This window comes from Oncorhynchus mykiss, chromosome 17 (genome assembly GCF_013265735.2).
Source record: "Oncorhynchus mykiss isolate Arlee chromosome 17, USDA_OmykA_1.1, whole genome shotgun sequence".
NCBI lineage: Eukaryota > Metazoa > Chordata > Actinopteri > Salmoniformes > Salmonidae > Oncorhynchus > Oncorhynchus mykiss.
This window is the reverse complement of record NC_048581.1, coordinates 69,749,104-69,759,927: the sequence shown is the minus strand read 5'-3', so window position 1 is coordinate 69,759,927 and position 10,824 is coordinate 69,749,104.

Genomic DNA, 10,824 nt, shown 5'->3' with positions numbered 1-10,824 from the left:
AGAACAGTTCAAATGCGAAGTTTAGTACCAGAATGACGGTTTGTGCTCTTTGTGCCACCATTCTGTTACCAAACGTTGCATAGCCAATGTGTTTTCGTAAAATTTTCTATGGAAATTGTCAGGTGCATAACTTACGGGAGGACAGGGAATGGGGGATGGGGGACTGGGGTCATAACCACCCCACGTATTAGAAACAGGTCAATTTGACCCCCCAATAATATACCAAAAATCACCACTGTAAAGCGACAGGCAGACTGGCTTTATGTGGCTTTGCACCACAGTGACTCAGATCCTAATTTTATGATTGATATGATTCCCCCATCAAGTACAGTGCCTTGCGAAAGTATTCGGCCCCCTTGAACTTTGCAACCTTTTGCCACATTTCAGGTTTCAAACATAAAGATATAAAACTGTATTGTTTTGTGAAGAATCAACAACAAGTGGGACACAATCATGAAGTGGAACGACATTTATTGGACATTTCAAACTTTTTTAACAAATCAAAATCTGAAAAATTGGGCGTGCAAAATTATTCAGCCCCCTTAAGTTAATACTTTGTAGCGCCACCTTTTGCTGCGATTACAGCTGTAAGTCGCTTGGGGTATGTCTCTATCAGTTTTGCACATCGAGAGACTGACATTTTTTCCCATTCCTCCTTGCAAAACAGCTCGAGCTCAGTGAGGTTGGATGGAGAGCATTTGTGAACAGCAGTTTTCAGTTCTTTCCACAGATGCTCGATTGGATTCAGGTCTGGACTTTGACTTGGCCATTCTAACACCTGGATATGTTTATTTTTGAACCATTCCATTGTAGATTTTGCTTTATGTTTTGGATCATTGTCTTGTTGGAAGACAAATCTCCGTCCCAGTCTCAGGTCCTTTGCAGACTCCTTCAGGTTTTCTTCCAGAATGGTCCTGTATTTGGCTCCACCCATCTTCCCATCAATTTTAACCATCTTCCCTGTCCCTGCTGAAGAAAAGCAGGCCCAAACCATGATGCTGCCACCACCATGTTTGACAGTGGGGATGGTGTGTTCAGCGGTGTTGCTTTTACGCCAAACATAACGTTTTGCATTGTTGCCAAAAAGTTCAATTTTGGTTTCATCTGACCAGAGCACCTTCTTCCACATGTTTGGTGTGTCTCCCAGGTGGCTTGTGGCAAACGTTAAACAACACTTTTTATGGATATCTTTAAGAAATGGCTTTCTTCTTGCCACTCTTCCATAAAGGCCAGATTTGTGCAATATACGACTGATTGTTGTCCTATGGACAGAGTCTCCCACCTCAGCTGTAGATCTCTGCAGTTCATCCAGAGTGATCATGGGCCTCTTGGCTGCATCTCTGATCAGTCTTCTCCTTGTATGAGCTGAAAGTTTAGAGGGACGGCCAGGTCTTGGTAGATTTGCAGTGGTCTGATACTCCTTCCATTTCAATATTATCGCTTGCACAGTGCTCCTTGGGATGTTTAAAGCTTGGGAAATCTTTTTGTATCCAAATCCGGCTTTAAACTTCTTCACAACAGTATCTCGGACCTGCCTGGTGTGTTCCTTGTTCTTCATGATGCTCTCTGCGCTTTTGACGGACCTCTGAGACTATCACAGTGCAGGTGCATTTATACAGAGACTTGATTACACACAGGTGGATTGTATTTATCATCATTAGTCATTTAGGTCAACATTGGATCTTTCAGAGATCCTCACTGAACTCCTGGAGAGAGTTTGCTGCACTGAAAGTAAAGGGGCTGAATAATTTTGCACGCCCAATTTTTCAGTTTTGTTAAAAAGTTTGAAATATCCAATAAATGTCGTTCCACTTCATGATTGTGTCCCACTTGTTGTTGATTCTTCACAAAAAAATACAGTTTTATATCTGTATGTTTGAAGCCTGAAATGTGGCAAAAGGTCGCAAAGTTCAAGGGGGCCGAATACTTTCGCAAGGCACTGTAAATACTCTTTTGGATGCACCCGGTCCTCAGAGGCAGCTGGCTTGTTCTGAGAAATTTCTCTGCTTTCTCTCTTTTCATTGGTCATATTGCTTTGGTCTGCAGTAACAGTTCAACAACACTACCCTGTCTCCATTTCTATTTGATGTGTTTTTTGAGGGGGAAGTATATCACGAAGACAGGAATAAAGAACTCTCCGGGAAGAAGAAAGGCGGTGGTGTATGTTTCATGATTAACCACTCATGGTGTGTTTGTCATAACACACAGAAACTCAAGCCCTTTTGTTCATCCGATCTAGAATACCTCACAATCAAATGCCAACCATATTACATCCCAAGAGAATTCTCTTCGGTTATACTCACAGCCGTGTATATTCCCCCTCAAGTCGTTACCACAACGGCCCTCAAAGAACTTCACTGGACTTTTGCAAACTTTAAACCATATACCCTGGGGCCTCATTTATTGTAGTTGGGGATTTTAACAACGTAAATGTGAGGAAAACGCTGACGAAGTTCTATCAACACACTTACTGTAGCACTCGCGCTGTTGAAACACTCAAGATTGTTTGATCACGCAGACTAGGATATGTTCCGGGTAGCCTCTAAGAATAACATTGACGAATTCACAGATACAGTGACTTTATTAGGAAGTGTATAGGAGATGTTGTACCCACAGTGACTATTAAAACCTACCCTAACCAGAGACCGTGGCTCAATGGCAGCATTCACTAAAAACTGATAGTGCGAACCACTGTATTTAACCATGGCAAGGTGACTGGGAATATGGCAGAGTACAAAACGTGTAGTTATTAACTCCGTAAAGCAATCAACAGGCAAAACGTCAGTATAGAGACAAAGTGGAGTCACAATTCAACGGCTCAGATACGAGGCGTATGTGGCAGAGTCTACAGGCAATCACGGACTACAAAGGGAAAACCAGCCACATCTTGCTTCCAGACAAGCTAAACACCTGCTTCGCCCACTTTGAGGATAACACAGTGCCACCGACATAGCACGCTACCAAGGACTGTGGGCTCTCCTTCTCCGTGGCCGACGTGAGTAAGACATTTAAGCGTGTTAACCCTCGCAAGGCTACCGGCCCAGATGGCATCTCTAGCCGCATCCTCAGAGCATGTGCAGACCAGCTGGCTGGAGTGTTTACGGACATATTCAATCTCTCCCTATCCCAGTGTGCTGTCCCCACATGCTTCAAGATGTTCACCATTGTTCCTGTAACCAAGAAGCAAAGGTAACTGAACTAAATGACTATCACCCCGTAGCACTCACTTCTGTCATCATGAAGTGCTTTGAGTGGCTAGTTAAGGATCATATCACCTCTACCTTACTTGACACCCTAGACCCACTTCAATTTAATTACCGCCCCAATAGATCCATAGACGATGCAATCGCCATCACGCTGCACACTGCCCTATCTCATCTGGACAAGAGGAATACCTATTTAAGAATGCTGTTCATTGACTATAGCTCAGCATTCAACACCATAGTACCCTCCAAGCTCACCATTAAGCTCAAGGTCCTGGGTCTGAACCTAGCCCTTTGCAACTAGGTCCCGGACTTCCTGACGGGTCGCCCCAGGTGGTGAAGGTAGGAAACAACACCTCCACTTCGCTGATCTTCAACACAGGGGCCCCACAAGGGTGCGTGCTCAGCCCCCTCCTGTAGTCCCTGTTCACCCATGACTGCGTGGCCACGCACGCCTCCAACTCAATCAACAAGTTTACAGACAACACAACAGTAGTAGGCCTGATTACCAACAATGACGAGACAGACTACAGGGAGAAGGTGAGGGGCCCGGGAGTGTGGTGCTAGAAAAATAACCTCTGACTCAATGTCGACAAAACAACGGAGCTGACAGTGGAAACAGCAGAGAGAGCATGCCCCTATCCACAGACTGGACCGCAGTGGAGAAGGTGGAAAGCTTCAAGTTCCTCAGAATACCCATCACTGACGATCTAAAATGGTCCACCCACACAGACATTTTGGTAAAGAATGCGCAACAGCTCCTCTTCAACCTCAGGAGGCTGAAGAAATTTGGCTTGGCACCTAAAACCCTCACAAACGTTTACAGATGCACAATTGAGGGCATCCTGTCGGGCTGTATCACCGCCTGGTATGGCAACTGCACAACCCGTAACCGCAGGCCTCTCCAGAGGGTGGTGCTGTCTGCCCAATGCTTCACCGGGGGCAAACTATCTACCCTCCAGGACACATACAGCACCCGATATCACAGGAAGTCCAAAAAGATCATCAAGGACAACAAGCACCCGAGCCACTGCCTGTTCACCCCGTTATCATCCATAAGGTGTGGTCAGTACAGGTGAATCAAAGCTGGGATTGAGAGACTGAAAAACAGCTTTTATCTCAAGGCCATCAGACTGTTAAATAGCCACCACTACCTGTTTATGACATACCATAAATACCATAACTCTCTCTCCACTCTACAGAATTGACTTTTGGAAAGCCTTTTTTTTACCACAGAGAAAGACTATACAGGATGGTAACATCAGAAAGTTGAACAATGAGACAATATTTCTGTAATGGAAGGGTCCGTTGGTACTTAAAGAATATGATGTCAGATCAGTCATTGTCTTGGTAGATTGTTATTGATGATAGGATGAAAGAATTGTATATTTGAAAATCTACACATTCTAGTTATCATATTTACATCAAAATGTTGCAAAACTTAAGTGATTAAACATGAAACTATTTGTGAGAAGATGTGATTTTAGCTTCTAAATGAGAGAATTGTTTCATAAGTAAACTTATGCTCAATCAGTAACCCCACCCACGGGAGCACAGACATTGATTAGAAGGATGAAATGCCCCTTCTCCTCCCCAGTATGAAAGCGCCTGCAACAATCATTAACTTTTAGTTCCAGAAATGTGAGGACTGCTGTCCGAACGTTTAGAAGGGCGCATTTCAACGTGGAGGTCACCACGCAGGAATGGTGAATTTCCAGCCAGAATAAAGCACAAGCTGATTATGGCAATTTGGTATGAACTTTGAACTATTATTTACTAAAGAAGAAGTGATACATCCTAGACGTCAAGTTATCAGCTGCAGCTGTAAACCTACGTAGCCTAGGAAAGGACAGACAATATCCAAAGAACGACAGGGTACAAGGGTCCGCTCTGCAAGATTACGACCAGAAATATTCTTCAAAGGACAATGGAGATCTCTACTGGGCAAACCAGTCTTCCATCTTCGACCAGTCTATTGAAGCGCAGCTCAGAGTAATACATATATTGTGTTTTCCTTTTCCGAATGGGCGGTTATTAGAATGCATAAGATTCTGTATTTACGGTAGCATAGCTTCTCAAGGTCCAATAGAGACCAAATTCCTTTGATGAAAGGTGTTCAGGTGAGGAAAGGTGTTGGGTTTGCGCCAGGCATAGGGTTTTCCTTGATGGCCAAAAAGCTACATTTTAGTCACTTCTGACCAGAGTACCTTCTTCCATATGTTTGGAGAGTCTCCAGCATGCCTTTTTGCGAGCACCCAACGTGTTTGCTAATTTTTTTCTTTAAGCAATGACCTTTTGTTGGCAACTCTTCCGTAAAGCGCAGCTCTGTGGAGTGTACGGCTTAAAGTGGTCCTATGGACTGATACTCCAATCTTCGCTGTGGAGCTTAGCAGCTCCTTCAGGGTTATCTTTGATCTCATTGTTGCCTCTCTGATTAATTCCCTCCTTGACTGGTCTGTGAGTTTTGGTGGGCGGCCCTCTCTTAGCAGGTTTGTTGTGGTGCCATATTCTTTCCATTTTTTAATAATGGATTTAATGGTGCTCTGTGGATTGTTCAAAGTTTTGGATATTGTTTTATAACCCAACCCTGATCTGTACTTCTCCACAACCTGTTTAGAGAGCTCCTTGGTCTTCATGGTGCCGCTTGCTTGGTGGTGCCCCTTGCTTAGTGGTGTTGCAGTCTCTGGGGCCTTTCAGAAAAGGTGTATATACACTGAGATCATGTGACAGATCATGTGACACTTCGATTGCACACAGGTGGATTTATTTAACTAATTATGTGACTTCTGAAGTTAATTGGTTGCACCAGATCTTATTTAGGGGCTTCATAGCAAAGGGGGTGAATACATATGCATGCACCACTTTTCCGTTTTATATTTTGTAGCATTTTTTGAAACAATTAATTTTTTTCATTTCACTTCACCATATTTGACTATTTCACATTCAAGCCAGTGAATTCTATGCAATACAGCTGGATGAGTCAACAGACGAGGCAGGACTGGCACAGCTCCTGGTATATGTCCGGTACGTTTATGGGGGGGGGGGGGGTCAAATAAGGAAGACATCCTCTAATGCAAACCACTGGAAACAAGGACAACATGAGAGGATATTTTTAAAGTACTGGAAAGCTTTGTGGCATCAAATGGACTTTGGTGGTCAAGATGTGTTGGCATCTGTACTGATGGCGCAAAAGCCATGACAGGGAGACATAATGGAGCGGTAACGCGCATGCAAGCAGTTGCTCCCGACGCCACTTGGGTACACTGCAGCGTCCACCGAGAGGCTCTTGCTGTCAAGGGAATGAATGCCTGACAGCGTGAAAGGTGTTTTGGACACTACAGATTGAAGATGGTTAACATTGTTATAGCAAGGCCCCTGAATTCTCATGTATTTTCTGCATTATGCAATGATATGGGCAGCGACCATGTAACACTTTTACAAGATACAGAAGTGCGCTGGTTATAAAGGGGCAAAGTATTGACAATTTTTTTTAAATTGAGAGACAAGCTTAAAGTTTTCTTTACTGATCATAATTTTCACTTGTCTGACCTCTTGCATGATGACACGTTTCTCACACGAATGGCCTATCTGGATGATCTTTTTTCTCACCTGAATGATCTGTATCTAGGATTACAGGGACTCTCCGCTACTATATTCAATGTGTGGGACAAAATTGAGGATATGATTAAGAAGTTGGAGCTCTTTTCTGTCTGCATTAACAAGGACAACACACAGGTCTTTCCATCATTTTTTGTGTGCAAATGAACTCAAGCTTACAATGTCAAATGTGATATAGCGAAGCACCTGAGTGAGTTGGGTGCGCAATTACGCAGGTACTTTCCCGAAACAGATGACAAACAACTAGATTCGTTATCCCTTTCATGCCCTGCTTCCAGTCCACTTACCGATATCTGAACAAGAGAGCCTCATCGAAATTGCAACGTGGTTCTGTGAAAATTGAATTTAGTTAGAAGCCACTGCCAGATTTCTGGATAGCGCTCAGAGTTTCTTGCCTTGACAAATCACACTGTTAAGACACTGATGCCCTTTGTAACCATCATACCTATGTGAGAGTGGATTCTCGGCCCTCACTAGCATGAAAGCTAAATACAGGCACAGACTGTGTGACTCTCTCCAATACAACACAACATTGCGGAGTTATGTGCATCCTTTCAAGCACACCCTTCTCATTGAGTTATTCAACATTTTTGATGAACAAATAAGGTTTTATATGTAAGATGGCTAAATAAAGAGAAAAATGTATTATTATTATTTGTGCCCTGGTCCTATAAGAGCTCTTTGTCACTTCCCATGAGCCGGGTTGTGATAATAACTCACACTCATTCTTATGTTTCATAAATGTATCGTATAGTGTGTGTGAAGGCTTACAATGGCAAAAAACATTTACAAGTGCACTGACTCTGGTGCTAGAGGGAGTACGCAGCTGGAGGTTGAATGTTGGAAGGGATACGGGACTATAAAAAGTTTACAGCTACCCTCTAGTTTCCCATTCAGGGTTTTAACCAAGCCCAGCTATGATGTGTCACATACTATTACAAATGTGCTTATTGTAAGAATGAATGTTCCGAGATCTCCACTTAACTAAATAGATTCCCTGTTGCTATCGAAGTTGTTCCAAAGGGTAGGTTTAACTTCTTAAGGTATAGGGGGCAGCATTTTCACTTTTGGATAAATCGCGTGCCCAATTTCAACTTCCTGCTACTCATGCCAAGAATCTAAGATATGCATATTATTAGTAGATTTGAGTATAACAGAACTTATGTAGCAGGCACCCAGAGGATTAACCGTTCAGAATTTTTTATTTTTTTTTATGTCTCTGTCTGTTCAGTGAGTTCTCATTGGGAAACAATATTTCTTAGGTACTTGTTTTCAGTTTCTACCGCTTCCACTGGATGTCACCAGTCCTTGGAATTTGGTTGAGGTTATTCCTTTGTGCAATGAAGAAGTACGGCCATCTTGGAAAAAGTTAACGCTGTTGAGAGTGTGCAAGACTTGAAAAGTAGCGTTAGTTTCCTCTCGTCCTCTATTGAAAACAGATGGACCCATCTTCAATTTGATCAATTATTAACGTTTAAAAATACCTAAAGTTGTATTACAAAAGTAGTTTGAAATGTTTTGACAACGTTTACAGGCAACTTTTGAGATATTTTGTAGTGATGTTGCTCAATTTGGAAGCTGTTTTTTGGGGGATCAAACGCGCCAAATAAATTGACATTTTGGATATAAGGATGGAATTAATCGAACAAAAGGACCAATTGTGATGTTTATGGGACATATTGGAGTGCCTACAAAAGAAGCTTGTCAAAGGTAAGGCATGTTTTATATTTTATTTCTGCATTTTGTGTAGCGCCTGCAGGGTTGAAATATGCTACCCTCTTTGTTTACTATTGTGCTATCATCAGATAATAGCTTCTTATGCTTTTGCCGAAAAGCCTTTTTAAAATCTGACATGTTGGCTGGATTCACGAGTGTAGCTTTAATTTAGTATCTTACATGTGTGATTTAATGAAAGTTGGATTTTTATATAATTTCATTTGAATTGTGGGACGCAAGCGTCCCCTATACCATAAGAAGTTAACAGAGCAAATTAAATGTGACCATACTTTATCACTCATACTGTATATCATCAATTATACTATTTTGGCCTATATAACATTTTGCAAAGTAATCACCAGCTTTTGTTTCAATTCATCACAGAATTCAACTAAAAATAAACAATACAATTATCAGGGCCCAAGGCAAGATCCAAATGCAGGAGGCAGATGGTTGAGCTCCAATATTTATTATAACAAAAGGGGTAGGCAAAAGGTGGGTCGGGGACAGGCGAGAGTTCATAAACCAGGTCAGAGTCCAAACAGTACAAGGGGATAGGCAGGCTCGAGGTCAGTACAGCCAGAGTGGTCAGGCAGGCGGGTTCGGTGTCAGGACAGGCAAGGGTCAAAAGCAGGAGGGCTAGGAAAAAACAGAGACTGGGAAAAATAGGAGTTATCAAAACCGCTGATTGACTTGGCAAAACAGGACGAACTGGCACAGAGAGAAAAGAAACACAGGGATAAATATACGGGGATAACAAGAGACAAGAACAAGGACAGGTGAAACAGATCAGGGTGTGACAACAATAGGCCTTGACAAATGTTATATTTAGGGTTCAATTCAATCTGTATCTCTTAAGTGTTACAGATTGCACAATTAAAATTTAAAGGTAATTCCCAATTGAGCAGTGTTTACTGTGAATGCAGTCTCCTCTAACGCGCGAGCATAGCCTTTAAATTTCAATCACGTTGTAACGCTGAACTTCAGTGATACAGATTGAATTGAGCCCTTATATAATATTGCCTTGTGTTTGGTTGTTCTTTATAGTTAGTTACTACTATTTCCTATTGTATGTTGCCCCTGAATTTACTGCGTTGTGTAATACTCTGCAGGTGGCATATGCAATCTATACAGTCCTTTGAGATTTACTGCTGCTATATTCTGTAAGATTCTGTATCTCTGCATTTGTCCCTGGTGTATTCATTCGGTATTGTAAGGACCGACGCCAGGGATGAGAAGCAGGTACGGGGAGTCAAACATTTAATCAAGAACCGACATGAAACAAGACAGGAACAGCGTCAGCACACTGGTATACAAGCAAGTACCCTTCCACAGATCTATGCCTTCACAAGCATTTCACTACACTCGCATTAACATCTGCTACCCATGCGTATGTGACCGATTTGATTTGATAAGACGATCAATGCAGAAGCAGGGAACAGAGCGGGAACCAGACAGATATAGGGTAGGTAATGACAGAGTTGATTGAGTCCAGGCGAGTCCAATAATTGCTGATGTGCGTGATGGGGGGGAAGGCAAGTGTGCGTAATGATGATGGCAGGAGTGCGCAATGCTGGGAAACCTGGCAACCTCGAGTGCCAGGGGTGAAGAGCGGGAGCAGGCGTGACAGGAATGTGTGATTTAATTAATTGTGTTTCTGTCCATTACAGAACCACCACCATTCCACTACATCGTCCACTTTTCATATCCACGTATAGTGCATTTGGAAAGTATTCAGATTAAATTGTTTTTTTCCCCTCATCAATCTATAACCCATAATGACAAAGCAAAATCAAGTTATTAGAAATGTTGATAAATTATATATATATATACAAAAATATGAAATATCACATTTACTTAAGTATTCAGACCCTTTACTCAGTACTTTGTTGAAGCACCTTAGGCCGCAATTACAGCCTTGAGTCTTCTTGGGTATGATGCTACAAGAATGGCAGTTTCTCCCACCCATGTTGGATGGGAGCGTTGCTGCAAAGATTTTTTCAGGCCTCTCCAGAGATGTTCAATAGGGTTCAAGTCCAGTCTCTGGTTGGGCCACTCAAGGACATTCAGTGACCTGTCCCGAAGCCATGTCCTGCATTGTCTTGGCTGTGTGCTTAGGGTTGTTGTCCTGTTGGAAGGTGAACCTTCACCCCAGTCTGAGGTCCTGAGCACTCTGAAGCAGGTTTTCATCAAGAATCTCTCTGTACTTTGTTCCATTCATTTTTCCCTCAATCCTGACTAGTCTCCCAGTCCCTGCCACTGAAAAACATCCCCACAGCATGATGCT